This window comes from Patiria miniata, unplaced genomic scaffold, assembly GCF_015706575.1.
Source record: "Patiria miniata isolate m_02_andy unplaced genomic scaffold, ASM1570657v1 HiC_scaffold_2, whole genome shotgun sequence".
NCBI lineage: Eukaryota > Metazoa > Echinodermata > Asteroidea > Valvatida > Asterinidae > Patiria > Patiria miniata.
The window spans coordinates 15,648,987-15,669,501 of record NW_024037058.1 but is presented as its reverse complement, the minus strand read 5'-3'; the positions used below and the strand labels follow the sequence as shown (position 1 = coordinate 15,669,501).

The following is a 20,515-nucleotide window of genomic DNA, read 5'->3' as shown; positions in this document are numbered from 1 at the left end:
AACAGCTCAACTTCACCAAATTATAAAGCAAAACAAGCAATTACAAGTAAACACACACCAACTGCCCATGAGCACCAATAGCTCCACTCAACAATTCATCCCCGTGCATTGTTTGGGCACCAATTGCCCAAGAGCACCAAAAGCTCCACTCAACAATAATATCCAACCCATGCATTGTTTGGGCACCAATTGCCCACGAGTACCAACAGCTCAACTTCACCAAATTATAAAGCAAAACAAGCAATTACAAGTAAACACACACCAACTGCCCATGAGCACCAATAGCTCCACTCAACAATTCATCCCCGTGCATTGTTTGGGCACCAATTGCCCAAGAGCACCAAAAGCTCCACTCAACAATAATATCCAACCCATGCATTGTTTGGGCACCAATTGCCCACGAGTACCAACAGCTCAACTTCACCAAATTATAAAGCAAAACAAGCAATTACAAGTAAACACACACCAACTGCCCATGAGCACCAATAGCTCCACTCAACAATTCATCCCCGTGCATTGTTTGGGCACCAATTGCCCAAGAGCACCAAAAGCTCCACTCAACAATAATATCCAACCCATGCATTGTTTGGGCACCAATTGCCCACGAGTACCAACAGCTCAACTCCACCAAATTATAAAGCAAAACAAGCAATTACAAGTAAACACACACCAACTGCCCATGAGCACCAATAGCTCCACTCAACAATTCATCCCCGTGCATTGTTTGGGCACCAATTGCCCAAGAGCACCAAAAGCTCCACTCAACAATAATATCCAACCCATGCATTGTTTGGGCACCAATTGCCCACGAGTACCAACAGCTCAACTCCACCAAATTGTAAAGCAAAACAAGCAATTACAAGTAAACACACACTAACTGCCCAAGAGCACCAACAGCTCCACTCAACAATTCATCCCCGTGCATTGTTTGGGCACCAATTGCCCAAGAGCACCAAAAGCTCCACTCAACAATAATATCCAACCCATGCATTGTTTGGGCACCAATTGCCCACGAGTACCAACAGCTCAACTCCACCAATGGCACACTAAATTACCCACAAATATCATATTCGCGCAATAGAGTCGATCTTGTTTCGTAAACCCAGTAAAAACACGCAAACATGCCATATTTTGTTCACATACCGAACAAGCGAAGGATCCATTTCAGTCAATATTTTAGAATCGCGAATGAATCTCATAGCATCTTTCCTGTAAGCAGCATTTTCAATAACTTTCAGTCCCAGCGCAATACAATCTTTTCTAATATTCATGGACTTATTCATAACAAATCTATCGTTCTTTTTCAGCTTTCCATTCCTCACATTTTCCTTTACTGAAGCCAACAAACCAGTTTCGCGTCCAATTTCTTTAACTGATAAGGAATCAGAGTAAAGGTCTGAAGCATACAGAATTGAACCACTTGGATCTAAGCACAAAAACGCACGCCATTTCCTATCCGAACCTGAAACTACTCCTATCTCATCTATGATAGCAACTGTATTCGGGAACTTCTCTTTAAATTCCTTAGGCGAACGCTCAAAAATTGTATCTCTGCTTGGCCACTTCTCGTCATTCGAAAATTTCGACATGAAATGGATCCACTTAAGAAATGCATTTCTTAAGTCTTGCTCTCCTATGTTAAATAACTTCGCCAAATGCTCAAATGATTCATTATGTCTGAGTTTTACCAACCCTATTAAACAGTGTTGTTCAAACGAAATGTCTTCACCACTCCTTCTTCTTTTCCTGCCACCAAAAACACTACCGTCTCTATCAATGTTCGTAACAATACGCTTAAAAGTTCCCTCTAAAACACCTGTGAAGTATTCAAAGTGTTCTTCACGTATAAAACTTCTCGACGCACGTATAAAACTTCCCGATGTTACTTTGGATAAATCACTCTTGATAACTTGCAACTCATTCAAAACTTCAGCTATCCCGGGCGCCGAAGATTGGTCCTCGCGAACAGCTTTGGAAAAAAATGGGAAAACTGTTTCAGCTTTAAGATATACTTAAACTTAACATAAATAAACATGGTTGATGTCACTTCCTTACTTTATAGGTAACAGTGTTGATGATGGTAATGGGGTTATAATACGGTGGTGTTCCGCCATGGGCGATATTAAATTGAGAGCATGGTAAAATTTTCATTTTTGGAACTTGCGAAGAGAAATGAAGGCAATGAAATAAAGTTAATTGCACATTAATACCAGTCTGAGACTGATGAATAATTTCAAATTTGTGATAAAACGCAATAGCTGCGTTAAAAAAAAATAGCCTGGCACCATCCCTTTCAACAGTTCACAATTTATAAAATACAGGCTTCTTCTTGAATAAGCTCCATGGTGATTGACTGTTATTATTTTACCTGTTAGTGGTTCGGATGCCTACCGAGGACCTCGATGCTGGGGTGGTTCCACCGCATCATCAAAACACGCGGTGGATGCCCGAGCAACCCCAGCTGCATCATCTCTATGACCTGTGGACAATTAATGTGTCAACAGTAAGTGGCTTATCTTCTTCTTCTTTTTTTTCCAAGTGAGACAATAGTAGTCAGTTATCACATCCTCCAGCAATTATCCTGTCTAATCGATTTGCCAATAATTGGTTCGTTGAGAAGCTTGGTTTAAACATGATTCTTTAGGCCTAATGACAAATTGATCAAATTTAAACATGATGGTTAAATTGATCCGAATATCGTTTGATTTGGTTCGTAATTTACCTTTCGATTTCGTCTCCAAGTTGTTAACTGTGTTGTTGCCGCCGAAAAACAACGTGTTGTTATTTCCAGATACGTTAACCATGGATCGTGATTCAACTAACGTCCTACAAACTGGCAAATGCCAACAAGAAAATAAATAAAGATCACATCATATTTACTTGGTTGCACCCTACACCGATTGATCGCCATTCAAACAATTTTCCGTGGATACCGCGTTGTTAGTTGTAGCGGCGTTAATAGTTGTGCGGCATAGCCACAATACGCTAAAGTATTGTGCAAATTGTGATAAAAGCAAGAAACTTGGCATGTTGGTTCTTCATGCCATGAAGAAAATTTTCAGATATGGAGGCATTTCATATTTGACCTCTGATGACCTTTAGAGGTCAATGAACTTTGCATACTCTATTTATAACTTTTGTTCTTCAAAAGTTCACTTTCCTAAAGTTCACTATTTCCTATATGTCATAGGTCTTCATTCGATGAAAATAATGATCAGATGTGGAAAAATTCATATCTGACCTCTGGTGACCTTTTAGAGGTCAATGACCTTTGTAAACCTGTGTATAGCTATATAAGATTTATTCTTTAAACCGCATTTTTTTTTCGCGATTCATGTCTAAATGAAAGGTGTTCATGCTATAAAGAGAATTGTCATATATAGGTCATTTCATAAATGCCTTATATATTTCCACTTGATTTGATACAATTAGCCTGACACCCCTAGCCCCCCAAAAAGGACATTAAATCACTGAGAAATGTCTACTGATTGGCAATTGAGGGTACAAATGCGCTTGTCATGGTGATCGTAAACAATTCCTTATAATGGAAAGTGGCAGGCACGTCGCGCGTACTGCGCAAAGTGGCGCAGAACGCAGCTGTGTGTATGTAATATGAATTGTGGACTATGAAATACTGACTCACATGCCTAATTTCGCATGCCTAAGTAAGAATGTGAAAGTTCAACCAATAAAACGGTAAAGGGCACCGGATTTCAGAGGTGTCCAAATTTGACGTTACACTGGGAAAGTGTTTAAGACCAGCCAGCTGGTGTTTATAAATCGTTTTAAACCGGCCAAGTGACGGGCTCTCGACCAATAGGAATGGATAAACAGTCATAGGTATTTATGAATGACCTAAACAAGAGTGAACACAGCTGCTACCGCCTCCCTCTTGCTCTATTGGCAGCTCGAACGAGGCTTCACAACTGTCACAGCGTTCGAACGAAGGAAATAGAGCGACGTACCGCCCGTCTTCGACAACACTGACAATTCTTCCGCACATCTAGTTCCGACATTGATATCATCATCTGAAAGAAAAGCAAATTGCATCAGTCGAACATTTCGTACACTAATAGTTAACCTGTAACTATATTATGAAAACATTGGAAATAATAAAAAAAAAATATCGAACGTTGTTCCTATACACGTATCCCGATAGACTTGTTCTAATACAAATATATATAACTTTATATTCTTCCAGCTTATCATGGTAACTCATATGGATGTGCTTTTCTATGGATGTCAAATTTTCAGTTGGGGGTGGGCGACTGGGGTTGCCATTTTTTATGCCCCCCCCCCCCCCCGTAGCTGCGCCGCTGATGACAGGGCGCCTAGAGTAGGCTATTATGCTGACTACGACATCCACCAGCCGCCGGGCCGGGTCAGTAGTACATTCTGCATACGCAGTACAGTCCATTGGTTCCCGAAAGCAATTTTTTTCCCGTGAATGATACGGCCATAACCCAGCCGTGGTGCGCGTATTTTTTTTTTTTTTTTTGCAGCATACATCGTATTTTAATCAATCACCTCATGCACCCTAACTTGAATATTTATCACGCTGTGTGAATGGAAGACACTTTGCAAAACGGACATGAGCTCGAACCACAAATCTTGCAATCCATATAGTTCGTTCCAATATCCACTTAGTGTGCATGCATGACTGAGTGATATAAATGGTGTTACGTCATTGCTATTTCCTTATAAAAAAAAACATTGATGCTGCAAATAAAAACACTGTCCGCGGCGTGCTTCACGTGTGTATACATTTTATATTGAAAGGGGATTCTATATTGAAAGGGGATTTTAGTTTTACTTCAATCGCATGCCGTGAACTTCCACTTCGGTTGGCAAATTAATTTTTTAATAAGAGACGAATTTCAGCAGAGGGAAGCACGGGTAAGTCCTAATTTTGGCGAAAAAAATCAATAGTTTGGGTAAATGAGCCCCCTTGCCGAGGATGAGCATCATTTTTTTTCTAATGAAAAACATGACATCATTTTACCAACAGTTCGTGCTAGCATTTATTTTGTATGGCCTACAGCAGCACATAGTCTACTCCAATGGGTGGCCATAGCATAGGGCTTCCTCGTAACAGACGGCCCGACCCTATTCCCCCTATTCCATCGCACTTTCATCGCCTAAACTTTCCGTAACCCCTGGTCTTTAGCTTTTGGGAACCTGTGGACGCTAACGCCCTATTAAGGTGTACATGTATTGCTACAACCTGCCAAACACAATCTTGTCGCCGGGCATCTTCAAGCATTGGTAAATTTACTCAGTTGTGTAGAGCATGTAGAACAATCACTTCCGATTTAAAGATGTGGGTGGGTACGTTAACATTGCACAAAACGGGTCACGCAAGGTCAGTGAACACTTTTTAGGAATAGTTTTAAGGGACTTTTAAATTCGTTCGGGAGCTATATTTAAATACGTTTTAATACACGATATTATCATGTAAATGAGTTAATACAAATGCACATGGCTTCAAAATTGAATGCGGTCATTAGATCATGTAATCTTACCATGACTCGTCGTAGTAATAGGTTTTTAAAAAATCGCTTCTGTTTTTAGCATGTCGGTTTACCAGGTTTTCTAGATTAATCGGCTTTTCATGTAACCGTATTGAATATATATTTCGGTTTTTGCTTACCTCTTTTTCGTTTCTTGCGCTTCGAGGACGCCGATGTTTTCAGTTGGCTCGCCATACTGAAACAACCAGAATGTTCTGGAATAATCAATAGCCCATTGGAACCGTACACCGGTATCAAAGTTCACCATTATGTACGTATCATGTGACCGCTGGAAGGGGCGTATGCGTTGAACCCAGACGATCAACGATTAACTACTGAAGTTTTGGTCAACTTCGTCCCCATGGTGTCGAGCAATACGCTCCCAGCACTCCCACACTCTCACCCTGGTATTGGATCACTTGTGAGTTCACATATCTTACACAGTCATGAAGGCCACCAAAGCTTTAAATCAGTGTCTGTTTTTGTATGCGGTGTCTGGGGTAAAACACAATCAATTTCATTCAAAAGTAAAATGCTACAATCATTACATGTTTACATATTTTTATTAGAGAAATAGAAAAGAGAGTTTTGTTTTTTAGATGGAGTTGGCGTATGGATTCACATTGAACGTTAATATCACGTTGGTAATAAAGTTTTTAAAAAAATCACCAACTAGGCCTACACGATATAAATCCATTACTTAATTGCTGTATCGAATCAGGGTATAGGAAACACGTAACCACTGGGGACGAGGTTGTGTTTTGGTGCATTGCGCAATGCGGTAATTTCCCCCAAAAAGACTGTATTGCACAATGTGGGACTATTCAAAGAGCTTTTAAACGATGCTAATTTTTCAATGCCGGCAGTACGTGTTTGTTTATGTTTGCAATTTTAGTTTGTGCACATGCGCGTAAATTAGGCTGGCTACTTTAGGTCTGGCGCAGTTTGTCTAAAAACAGAGTGGCTATTTGATTTCTCTCGTTTCATTTTGGGATCTTCACCACTGAAGCTGGTGTAACTGTTAGTGTTGAAGGAGCAACATTAATTGAAAAAGAGGGCTTGTCCGGGAATTGAACCCGGGACCTCTCGCACCCTAAGCGAGAATCATGCCACTAGACCAACAAGCCGCTGTTCGTGAATACTGGTCTTTCACCTCTGAACCTTAACGACTAGTTCTTGTGTTAAATGAGTAATTACTTGAAAAAAAGGTCTGTCCAGGAATTGAACCCGGGACTTCTCGCACCCTAAGCGAATATCATGCCGTTCCAATTCGACCAACAAACAGTGCGTTGGTAAATATTTCATCTCTCACTACAGGCATTCAAGACTCGTTTCAGTGTTCTTAATGAGCAGTGTGTGCAGCTCATCGCGACCAAACGCATCCGATCATTACAGTATCTGTGGCATATACGTGAACTCGTCACCCAGGATCCAGGTACATTTTTGCTGAGGGATTGCAAGCTCTGTATGCTGCTTTTCGCAAAACGATAACTCATAGCGTACCGATAGTGTGGGAAGAATCGGTTGATTGGGAAGATTACAAACATCATTTAATACAGACATTATAGGAAGCGACTTTGAAAACTTAAAACAAACTGTTTTCCTTTCCCTCGGTAATAACTTAAGCTGTTCATAATTCACCTTTATTTATCAATTAAACAAGCACCATCGTTTGTACAATTATTATTATTATTATTATGTTTTTGTCTGCATAGAGTTGTCCTGTCTGTGCGGGTTTTTTTATTGTGTGTACCGTCTCCTTTTGTGTCGCCTCTAAATGTTTTTTAATTCCACTTCCGACTGAATTTTTTTTAGTCCTCTTGTTCTGTTTGCTATACATGTAAAGTATTATTATAGGCCTATATATATATATTTTAAAAATCTTTTTGGTGTTATGTTTTTCAGTTAAGTTTTGTTTTATTTGTGTATACATTTCGTATTGTAATTGTATCATAAATTTATATTGTAATATTACGTTTAATGTTTTTACTCGGCCTGTAATTGGCGATTATTCGCTGTTGGCTGAGAGAAATAAAAAAAAAATACATTTTTCCTAAGCTACTCCCACTGATCTCTATTATAACCGTGTGCAGTGGGCGTGGTTTAAGTTGAAATGACGTCACACTGACTCGAACCGCCGATAGGCTACGCAACTATAGCAACAAGGTCCGAAGACTTATTAAGATGAAGGGTCTTAAGTATTACAACGCCGAGTTGGAAAGCTTACATGAAGTACGTTATACCTCATTGATCCATATTTAACAGCAATCAAAAAGTAATTACTCAGGCTAACTATAACATATCTGGGAGGATAATGTTAGTCTTCAAATGAAAAATACTCTCTGCACTCCGGGCATATGGCGAATTACTTGTTAAATGAAAAATCCCGTACCAACAATAATAATGAAAATTCCACCTCAACGTCAACTACATATCAGATTATAAGAAAAGACTCATTACACATTTTTGTTTTTGTTTTTTATTTATCTCAAACCGTTTTATCTCACCGTGTAAAAGCATCCAGCAAAAGCAACCGGGTACACTGTAAACAGTTGAGCTAAATGGGTTGATATGTAGACCAACGTTGGTCAACATATCAACAGGTTAAACTCTTGGGCAATTTTTTCCCAATTGTTGGCAAATTCTTACCCAAATTGGGTAATTTCAAACCAATGTTGGGTAAAATTATATTGCCCAACAGTGTTTTACCAATTATTTTTTAGAGTGTAAAAGCATCCATAAAAGCAACCATGTAAAAGCATCCAGTAAAAGCAACCGTGTAAAAGCATCCAGCCAAAGCTGATCAGTTGAGCCCTCAGCCCATATAACAAAAGACTAAAACCACATCACATTCTCACAAAAGACTATCGATATCATAACCTCACAAAAGATAATCCAAACATCATAGTCTCGCAAAAGACTCCATCTTGTTTCGTAAACTGAATATAAATAGGCAAACATGCCATATTTTGTTAGAGTTCCGAGCAAGTGAAGGATCAATTCGATTCAACATTTTAAAATCGCGAATAAACCTCATAGCATCTTTCCTGTACATAGCATTTTCAGTAACTTTCAATCCAAGCGAAATAAGATCTCGTTTAATATTCAAGGACTTATTCATAATAATTCTATCATTCTTATTCAGCTTTCCATTCCTCATATTTTCCTTTAATAAATCCAACAAATGTCCCATTTCTTTTGCCGATAAGGAATCAGAGTAAAGGTCTGAAGAATACAGAATTGAACCACTCGGATCTAAGCACAACAACGCATGCCATTTTGTATCCGAACCTGAGCATACTTCAATCTCATCTATGATAGCGATCGTATTAGGGAACCTGTTCTTAAATAATTTTTCAGACGAATGCTCAAGAATTGTGTCTCTGCTTGACCACTTTATGTTAATTGAAACTTTTGATATAAAATGGATCCACTTAAGAAATGCATTTCTGCAGTCTTGCTCTTCTATATTAAATAACTTCGCTAAATACTCAAATGAATCATTATGTCTGAGTTTCACCAACCCTATTAAAAAATGTTGTTCAAACGAAATGTTTTCACCGCTCCTTCTTCTTTTCTTATCATTAAAAACACTGCCGTCTTTATCAATTTTCGTAACAATAAACTGAAATTCTTCCTCTGAAAATCCTGTGAAGTATTCAATGTTATCAGCACGTATAAAACTTTTAGAAGTTAGTTTGGATAAATGTCTCTTAATAACTAGCAATTCGTTCAAAACTTGTTCAGTTATCCCGGACGCCGCTGATTGGTCCTTGCAAACAGCTGTAAAAAAAAAAAAAAACAAATGGGGAAACAGTTTTAGCTCTAAAATAAACTTGCACTTCTCAATACACATTATGCTCGATATCACTTCCTTGCTGTTTAGAAACGGTTATACAATTAATTATTATAAATGACAGTGGCGATGGTATTGTACAAAGGTGGTGTTCCAACATCACTAGCCGACACATTATTACCAGTCTGCTCTGATGAATAATTTTCGAATTTGAGATTCAACATATACCCTACTAACATGTAGTTTAAGCTTCTACCAACCCTACTATTTTTAGCCACATTTTAAAAAACGAAGGTGAGGCTACAATGCATAGTCTGGCACCATCCCAGACACAATTTTAAAAAGACCAAAATGGCTTCTTCGTGAATAAGCTCCATGGTGATTGACTGTTATTATTTTACCTGTTGGTGGTTCGGATGCCTACCGAGGACCTCGATGCTGGGGTGGATCCACCTCATCATCAAAACACGCGGTGGATGCCCGATCAACCCCAGCTGCATCATCTCTCTGACCTGTGCATCATTAATGTGTCAACAGTAAGTGGCTTATCTTCTTCTTCATTTTTTTTTTCAAGTGAGACAATAGTAGTCAGTTCTCACATCCTCCAGCAATTATCCTGTCTAATCGATATGCCAATAATTGGTTCGTTGAGAAGCTTGGTTTAAACATGATTCTTTAGGCCTAATGACCAATTGATCAAAATCCCACTAAAACATGGATCCGAATATCGTTTGATTTGGTTCGTAATGTATTTACCCTTCGATTTCGTCTCCACGTTGTTAACTGTGTTGTTGCCGCCGAAAATCAACGTGTTGTTATCTCCAGTCACGTTAACCATGGATCGTGATTCAACTAACGTCCTACAAACTGGCAAATGCCGACAAGAAAATAAAGAAAGATCACATTATATTTACTTGGTTGCACCCCTGTACCGATTAATCGCCATTTCAAACAATTTTCTGTGGATGTTAGTTGAAGCGGCGTTAATAGTTGTGCGGCATAGCCACAATATGCTAAAGTATTGTGCAAATTGTGATAAAAGCAAGAAACTTCGCATGTTGGTTCTTCATGCCATGAAGACAATTTTCAGATATGGATGCATTTCATATTTGACCTCTGGTGACCCTTAAAGGTCAATAACTTTGCATACTCTATTTATAACTTTTGTTCTTCAAAGTTCACTTTCCAATGACCCAAGTCTATGTCATGGGTCTCCATACAATGAAAATAATGATCAGATGTGAAAAACGTCATATCTGACCTCTGGTGACCTTTAAGAGGTCAATGACCTTTGTAAACCTGTGTATATCTATTTATAAGATTTATTCTTTAAACCCCATTTTGTTTTCACGATTCATGTCTTAATAAAAAGTGTTCGTGCTATAAAGAGAATTGTTATATATTGGTCATTTCATATTCAACATCTTGACACCTTCTGAGAGGTCATGGTCTTTGTAAAATAATAGTCTACATAATTATGGATATTAATAATGTTTTCATAATGTTAACAGCAAACGAATTAAAGAAAGAGATGGATAACTAAATGTAAACAAATAATTGTACGTACCACTGAATATCTGCAACAAAAACTCTCTCCTTGTAGCTCCAACATGAAAATCATCATCTAAAAAAGAGAAAATGCTTACATTTCTTATAAAAATATAGCTATATTCATAAAAACATCGCAAACGCCATCGAAAATCTATTTATCCGATAACGATTTATATTACATATTCGGTAATTATAAATTAACCAATATGATTATCAGGCCCGGATTACCCAAAAGGCACAGTAGGCACTGAGCTTAGGGCCTACGCAAAATTCGGGGCCTACGAAAATACCGGTGTGCCATAAAACCCATAAATAGGCTTACCCCCATACACACACCCACACGCAGAGAAAAGTTTTTCAAAAGTTTTAGGGTCTCTCTCAGAATGTTCACCAACTGACGCTGTAAAGCATGTAAAGGCATACTTGTAGCCCCTGCGTCTGAAATTGACGTGTAAAGCCTGTCGCTCTTAAACACGGTGCCATGGGCGTCGATCGGTTGGGGAAGGGGTGAAATGTGCCCCCCCCCCCCGCACACACACACACACCTTCCCACACTTTGTTCGTCCCCGACTAAAACAATTGCGGCATATATTTGATTCTATAGCTCAGAATCGCTGATTAAATTACTCCAAACTCGGAAATATTTAAATGATGATTTTTTTTGCTTTATTTTAGGGGCCATTCAGAATTTTCAATGTTTTAACATTTTAATCTTTTTTCCAAATTGTGGGTGGGTGGGTCAAGCTAAATAATTGAAAATCGAAATTCACTTTCCATGGAAAAGATAAAAAAAAAGAAAAGAAAGATAGATCTTTTGACTTGCCTGAACTACGCGCAAGCGTTCCGATATCGCGATGCGTGTTTCTTTTCCAACTTCGTCCCCTGTATGCACTGTACATGTACGTCATGTATGTGTATATAGACCCACTGTGGCATGAGAGGGAGGTGTTTTTTTCAGTAGATTTTATTTAACATAGACGCCGGGCGTTTGTAGCGGTTAGGCCGTGCAGAGGCAGCAGGGTACCAGGTGTACTAGATCGGCTCTATAACACGCCACGGGCGTAGATTACCAATCGCTATAAAACTGGACTATTCAACCACTGGACTCCAAGATTACGAGGACCACAGCCTGTGATGTGATGTCTGCCCAAACCCGATATTTTTCTTTCGCTCGTACCCCCCGCCATGCAAACAGGGAGGGGGGGGGGGGTACGAACGTTTTTCTCAGCTACCTCACGTGACAGGCACAACTTCGTATGTCACAATGTCATTCACCTCATCCAGAAAAAAAGACAAAACCACGGTCATCTTTGTGGCTTCCAAAACTGCAACCTGTCATTCCCAACAGCATATCAGCTTGCAAAACACAAGAAAACTGAAGGTCACCTGCCCAGTGCAAAAGAGGAAGACTGACAACTTCACGCCGTCACTGAACTAGACACACATGTTCAGGGGTATACATGTTCGTGATCAAGTATATGTACATGCAAGTGCATGTACATGTACATGTTCAGTTTTTTATTAATCGAAATTAGGGGTGGGTGGGTGGGTCACAATAATTTGGAAAAAAAGTCGAAATTTTAAAACATTGAAAATTCTGAATGGCCTCTTAATTGGTTAAAGTGGTCACAAATTGCCTCAGATCGCACAACAGAGCGTCTAGAATCCAATTATTGTTTCGAGGCGCCCGTGAGAGGGCCTCAACCCCATGCCGTTTAGGCTTCGCAGTTCGCACTCGCATTAGTTCTGATCAAGATACCACCCCCACGTTTAAGAAGCGATTGACGCCCTTGGTGCCAACAGGCTTTTAGAGCTAGGACCTATACCAGTTTGGCCTGGCTTGATGTGTACAGTGCTTTGTACTTTAATAGTATTAACATGAATTGGGTACTGGTGCCTATATAGGGTGGAGTAGGGGCCTTAGTACGGAACACTGGTGCCTCGGGCCTACGAAACACTTAATCCGGGCCTGATGATTATTAATTAACATACGACCATTACATACAGGATGGGTAAAACAAAAAGCGGAGCCCCAACCCCAAAACTTATATTTAAAAAGAATGTGTACCACCAAACATAATAATGACTGGAAAGCCACATATTAAGCTACCTTTAGATGAAAAAAATTACTGAAGTTGCTCAATCTGTTCAAAGAATATCACCATTTACACGCAATGACCCTTAAACCTCTTCTATCTAAAAATGCGATTTCAAGAATAGTCGTCAACTTTGACTTCCAACATCACCAGCGATAAATCTCAATTTAAAGTTTCAAATATTCAACAAGGTCTTTTTGAAGGACCTTCTTTTAATAAAGAAAGTGGATTTTATAAAGCAGATCGTTTGCCTGTCGTAAATACTGATCTTGTGTACTACAGTTGTTGAGGGTTGTTGAAAACAAGTATTCTGTGTCATTTTCTTTGTTGTTCCAAACAATCAGGATACACAATAAACTAATTTTTGGACGAAACGGGTTTTAGGGTCATTGCGTTTCGTTAGCAGTTCCAACATTTATATCATCCTCCGAAAGGAAAGGAAAGGCAAGGCTAGCTTCTCGTGGTTCGCGCAGCTTGGCTACAGGGTTAAGAAAAATGTTCGTATAGGCAGATTTTTTATTATAATTTAGGAATTTGTCTGAACATTCACTAATCTGGTAATAATTATAAGCAAACTCCAAACTTTAAGAGATTTGTGCATCACTGTCACAAAGGAAAACCAGGTTACAGATGTTGTATTGGCTTCAATGTAGGCCTACGGTGCATAAAATAAATTTGAACGATTGGTATGAATTTTATTCCAAACCACGGGTAATACGCAATGATCAACTTATATTATGTACTGGTCGAATACGTACCAACTAAATGCTCTAGCATGGAAAAAGCTTTCCCTGACTCTAGCAAGGCATCATCTAGAATGCGAACATCCATTTGGGCTTCAGCTGAAAGAGAGGAAAACCAGGTCAAAGAAAGATTTTTTAAATAAAATTAGTCAAATGTGATATAGGATGGGACACCGTTTTATCGCAGAATTTATCAATCGGAATAGAGATTGCTGTGAAAACATAATGTCCCTCGTTGGCCTGTCATTTGTGTTGTTTAACTCTTGCATTTCGTTTTCTTATCAAACTCCTGACACTTGGTTGAATTTATTTCCTGAATGATGTCTTTTAAACTATATTTCAAATATATGATATATGTCGGACTCATACTCGGCAAGGGAGTTCACTTTACATGTAATACCCATACGTTTCATTTATTGTTTTCGCCAAAACTAGAACTTCCCCGTGTTTCCTTCTGATGAAATGTGTCTCTTGTTAAAAATTAATTTAATTAGTGGCAGTTCATGGCCCGGGAGGTTGAGTGAAGTACAACTAGTCTGGTTTCCCGACCGAACTAATTTCCTTTCGTTTACGTACACACGTGAAGCGCGTAAAAAAATCAATAGTGTTTGTGTGTGTGTGTGGGGGGGGGGGGGGGGGGGGTCTGAACACAATCTTCCAATGGGGGCGCTGTTTATGTATTTCATGGCTAAATTAGACAATAACTTCAATTCAATTCAATTTCAATTCAGTTCAATTTATTATACTCGTCACGTAAAAAACATGAAAATTGATTTCCAGTGTGCATTATACATGTACAATAAGACCATAGATATATACGAATGCAAAATAAATAAAATTTGATGTAAAAAACAAAAGGTACTATAAAATATTAACACAATATGACAATATGACAGAGATTATAATTACAGACTATCAAAAATTACAAGGTTGTCATCCAACAAATAAAAACACCAGATTGCTATAACAAGGAACCTAGTAAGAGACACAATTAAAAAGAGCTCTTTACAATAAAAACACGTCAGTGGATGCCAGCATACCAGGAAAAAAAGGACAAGACAAAAAAAACAGGGGATTATCTTTTGAATTGAGTGTTGAATAGATGGCATGCATTAGGCAAGAATGACATTCTGAAGCGCTTAGTGCGGGTTCGTGGAGGGCGAATTCTTCCTGATTTGTTGACAACCACCGAAGAATGGAGCGGATGGGAAGGATCTTGCATTATGTCATGTAGCTTAGAGATAATTGCAGATTCAAACATACAATGTAAATCCCTAACGTCCAGGCCAATTGTTTTGGAGGCCAATTTGGTGACACGTTCCAGTCTGTGTCTGTCCATGGCTCTTAGGTTACCGTACCAGGAAATCATACAGAAGGTGATGATAGATTGGATAACGCTTTGATAAAAAAGAAATAAAATGTCTTTGCAAACATTGAATGATTTCAGCTTCCGGACAAAAAACATCCTCTGGTTAGCCTTAGCCACAAGTTTCTGAGAATTGATCTTCCAATTCAAGTTGTTGTCAATGGAGGTACCAAGATACTTAATATTATCGACCATTTCAACCCTAGTGTCATTAATATAAATAGGTTCAATACCAGTCTTCGATTTACGAAAGTCAAACACAATTTCTTTAGTTTTGGACACATTCAGTGTTAAATAATTAAGATCACACCATTTAACAAAATTAGCTACCTCTTTGCGATAAACAGATTCATCATTCATAGAAATCAATCCCGTCAGAGAGGTGTCATCAGCATATTTAATTATAGGGCATGATGTATCACCGGTTCTGTAGTCACTGGAATAAAGTGAAAATAACACTGGGGACAACACACAGCCTTGAGGGGCTCCAGTACTAATATGGATGTAATTAGAAACTGAGTTCATAAATAAAACCCTTTGAATTCGATCAGTTAAAAAACTGTTAATCCACAAACAGATATGGGGATTGACACACATTCTATCCATTTTTCCAGTCAATAAATGAGGCTGAATTGTATTAAAAGCCGATGAGAAGTCTACAAACAAAGTTCTGACATGGTTGTGAGTTTTATCCAAATGTTCATAAATATAATGCACAAGTGTTAAAATGGCATCATTCACACTTCTGCCCGAACGATAGGCAAACTGGGCAGGGTCAGTGTAAGCCTTTGTCTGAACCAAGATAAGATCCTTAATTACACTTTCAAAACATTTCATAACTGACGATGTGAGAGCAATAGGTCTAAAGTCATTCATAGCTGTGGGTTTGGGTATTTTTGGAATCGGTATGACAGTTGAGGTTTTCCAAATTTTGGGAATTATGTTAGAGTCCAGAGACCACTGAAACAGTCTATGAAATACATAAGACAGCTCTTTATGACAGGACCTCAGGATTCTCCCAGAAACACCATCAGGACCTGATGCCTTGTTGCCCTTGATACGCTTGAAGGATTTCTCAATCGCAGGAACGCTGAGCTCAATCCTATTGGAGTCGTCTACTTGGCTCCGCAGATCGTCGCAAAGCTGGTTGTTGACTAGACTGAAGTCAGAGTCATCAAAACGGGTGTAGAACTGATTAAGATCATTGGCGAAGGTGTCAGGGTCGCAGGTTGGAATGTAGGAGTTAGTTTTCTTACCAATTCCTGTGATGGACTTTAGTCCAGCCCAAGCTTTTTTTGAATCGTGCTGTCTGAAATTGTCCTCGATGGTTTTTCCATATTTCTTCTTGCTTTGACGAATATGTTTGGTTATCTCCCTCTGCACTCTCCGCTTTTCAGTAAGATCTCCATCACGGAAAGCTTTGTGTTTCCTTTCCAGAAGGCAACGGATTTCTCTGGTTATCCACGGTTTGTTATTCGGAAAAAATTTGTGTTCCACCTCAGGAATAACCAAGTTTTCACAAAACTTGATGTAGTCTCCCACCGCTTCTGTGGCTTCATCAATGGAGTTTTGGCCGAAAAAGACATCCCAGTCTGTGCATTCAAAACATCCTCGGAGGGTTTCAATATTTTCGTTTGTCCACTTCCTGGTTCTTGTGATAATAGGTTTATGTTGTTTCAGCTTTTGTTTATATTCAGGAAGAAGATGAATAATGTTGTGATCAGAGAGGCCGAGACCTGCTTTTCCATGTGTCTTGTAGGCCTTTCCGATGTTGCCATAACATTTATCTAGAATCTTGTCTTTCCTGGTGGGAACCGTAACATACTGGTCATAGTGAGGAAGTGTATGCTCAAGTTCACAGTGATTAAAGTCACCTAAAACAAGCTTCACCGCATCGGGAGCCCGAGTTTCAAGATTATTTATCAGTTCGGCAATTTTTGATGAGGCAATGTCGGCATCTGCAGAAGGGCTAATATATACAGTTGTTACAAAAATTTGGTTAAATTCTCGGGGTAGGTAGTGGGGTCTCAAACCAACCGTGAGCAGTTCAATGTCGGGTGAGCATAACTACATCTATACAATTTTCAAGGGACGTTAAAATAAACAGCAACTCGAGAAAAAAAGATTTTTGATAAAAAATATGCACAAAACTAAGAAAAGGGGACTTTATATTCTTCCAGCTTATCATGGTAACTCATATGGATGTGCTTTTCTATGGATGTCAAATTTTCAGTGGGGGGTGGGCGACTGGGGTTGCGATTTTTTATGGGGGCGCCCCCCCCCCCCCCCCATCAAAAATGTGTAGTTGAACATTCACTAATCTGGCGAAATGATAGTATGCGCATAGGAAAGGACATATTTTTCATCATTTTGGCCAAAAAAACGACAAATTCCAGCGATGTTTGTTCTGCGCATATTACGTGAGTATGTCATGAGGTGTAGTACGGAGTTTGGGGGCAAACTGTGCAGCGGTTCTGTGGGAAATGTCTGCATTTTCATGGACGTTTTTGTACTTAATTAGTGTTTTGTGCTGAAAACAATTTTGCGGGGTTCTGAGTACTCACTAGTACTGTACTAGTACTTTAGTACAGTCATTTTCATAGTTCCATATAGCAAACATCATTCAGGCTGCTTTCGGCTCAACTACTCCACGAATTCAAGTGACATTGACTTAAAAGTTTACCTTGAGTGATGGAGATACTACAAAATAGTTTCCAAAATTTAAGCTCTTTTTATTGTGACTTTACGACGTCAAAAGTACCGATGCCGCTTTTCCTAGTTCCGGATCAGTTCAATCAGTTCCGAATCGATCAAAAACTGATTCGCGCGAAAAAAAATCATGCAAGAAAATCAATTGTTCAGCCAGAACCACCCAAAATCAAGCACATTTTCTGATAAAGTATTATTTAATTTTCCAAAAATAGTCCATTCTCAAAAGAGAATTAACGTAAACATTTTTAAACTTGTCTGCAGCGCAATGGCACAAACTCATGCACAGTCCGAAAACCTTGCACACGGCACAGAATACGTCACACAAAATTGATTAAAGCGCGTGTAGTTGGGTCGTAAGTGCACGCGCGATCCGGAACTAGGCAAAATCATATGGTCATTCGTTTGCGAATTTTCAAATATTAGAGACGCTACAACTTATTTTGATTGAACAAACATTCAATGGGAGAGTTTAAACGATTGTAGTGAATGAAATTTTTTTTTCGAAACCTCACGGTACGAGAGATATATCGAGGAGAAAATTAATCGTCGATTCGCAGCTGCCGTGATTTTCTTTAAACCATCCCAACATGTCGAAGTGCGCATCGGAAATCTGGCCAAAATTCCTTTTCTAAAGATTGTATCAAAAAGATCTTTGGGTATCAAGAAGCTTACATATTCCTTTTTAAAATGCACTCTGACAGAATTTTTTTTATTGGAGACTAATGCAAAAGAGGCATGTTTTTATTTGAAGCGATCCGGAACTAGGAAAAATCCGGAACTAGGAAAATGACTACTACTAGCCTAGGCCTAGCCTGCTAACCTGCTAACCGTATTGAATATATATTTCAGCGGAGTGAAGTTAGTTACTTATTCCTCGTTCTTTGTTCGACATTGTTTGGGAGCGCCGCTTATGTACACAAACATTTGGAAAAATGTGCATTAAAATCGCCGTAGATTAAAGTCTTTTTCAAAAATATGAAAAAAATACTGAAACCCCTTGGACCAGGTCAGACTTATTATTTTCAAGTTTTCCAGGTCCTTCTGCATCCTCCTACATCCAGCCTTGCCCGGTCCAAGGCGTTCTTCATGTTTAAAGGGATATTTCTTTGGGAGCGCCGATTATGTACACAAACATATGGAAAAACATGCATTAAAATCGCCTTAGATTTAGGTCTTTTTCAAAAATATGAAAAAAATACTGAATCCCCTTGGACCAGGTCAGACCCACTATTTTCCAGTTTCTCGGGTCCTCATGCATCCTTCTACATCCAGCATTGCCCGGTCCAAGGCGTTCTTCATACGTAAAGGGACATTTCTTTGGGGCGCCAATTATGTACACAAACATATGGAAAAACGTGCATTATAATCGCCGTAGATTTAAGTCTTTTTCAAAGATATTTAAAAAATACTGAAACCCCTTGGACCAGGTCAGACTTATTTTTTTCTAGTTCCCGAGGTCCTCTTGCATCCTCCTACATCCAGCCTTGTCCGGTCCAAGCCGCGTTCTTCATGCTTAAACACCGATTTTGTACACATATAGAAAAACGTGCATTAAAATCGCCGTAGATTTTTCAAAAATATGTAAAAAATACTGAAACCCCTTGGACCAGGTCAGACCCATTATTTTCCAGTTCCCCAGGTATTCATGCATCCCCCTACATCCAGCCTTGCCCGGTCCAAAGTGTTCTTCATGCTTAAAAGAGGTCTCTGTTGTACGAAAATGTGTGGCAAAACAAAGTGTTCCTGGGCCGAGCGGGATAGGAAACCAGTCTATGAGCCATTTGCGAATGTGTATGCAGCTTTGGATACACTCTATGCACGATTTGTACATGCATAGCGTGCGAATGTCGAACAAGGAACGAGGAATAAGTAACCAACTTCACACCGCTATATATTTCAGGTTTTTGCTTACATGTACCTCTTTTTCGTTTCTTGCGCTTCGAGGACGCCGATGTTTGGCTTGCCATATTACAACGGTCAGTTACACACAATTAGGTTCAGATAACTCCACAAGTTTAGAGAAGATGATTGATTCAGGATTAACAGTTCTGCTTGATTTATTCCATTGAACTCCGAAATTACGACAATTGCATGTATAGTCAGGGATGTTAGGGTGTTATAGGGGCCGTTTGGTTCAGTTTCTTCCAAAAGCACCAAATTTGGCACAGATGTCGTTCATACCATACTATTTCGATTTTTGACGGGCGCCAAGATGGGCGCCCCACGGGGCCGCCATATTGGCAATATCCAATATGGCCGCCAACCGGGTCAGAGGTCAATCGAACTAAACGAGCTCGAATCAAAAATAATACCACTTTTCAGGTATTTTCAGGTCCAGCAATCTGAATCTGATGTTATTTTAACGATTTGAGGCAAGACAGATGCCCCAAGGGACCGCCATATTGGCAAAATCCAAAATGGCCGCCACATACCGCAGTTTAAACCTTAACTAGCTAGAATCATAAGTAATACAACTTTGGAGGGGTTTTCGTTGTCAACGAATCTAAATCTGAGGTTATTTTAATGATTTGATGCCAGACGGATGCCCCAGGGGCCATATTAGAAATATCCAAAATGGCCGCCAGCCAAGTAAGAGGTCAGTCACAGTTAAATAAAACGAGCTAGAGTTATTAATAATACCATTTTACATGGATTTTCAGGGTCGGAGAATCTGAATCTATTGTTTTATTAAAGATTGTATGTCACATTTTGCCCTAAAGGTCTTTAAGGATTGGACTTAT

At 39.2% G+C, this 20,515-nt stretch overlaps 1 long non-coding RNA gene and 1 other non-coding gene across 2 annotated transcripts; both read right to left on the bottom strand.

The window, feature by feature from the left end:
* Nucleotides 1–1,928: 1,928 nt before the first annotated feature.
* Nucleotides 1,929–2,828, bottom strand: LOC119726824. Its single transcript, XR_005270861.1, has 3 exons — nucleotides 2,723–2,828; nucleotides 2,369–2,479; nucleotides 1,929–1,969 (listed from the first exon to the last, which is right to left on the bottom strand). It is a non-coding gene; the product is annotated as an uncharacterized LOC119726824 (long non-coding RNA).
* A 3,737-nt stretch (nucleotides 2,829–6,565) lies between these two features.
* On the bottom strand, nucleotides 6,566–6,637 carry Trnap-agg. Its single transcript has one exon. It is a non-coding gene; the product is annotated as a tRNA-Pro (tRNA).
* Between the last annotated feature and the right edge of the window lie 13,878 nt (nucleotides 6,638–20,515).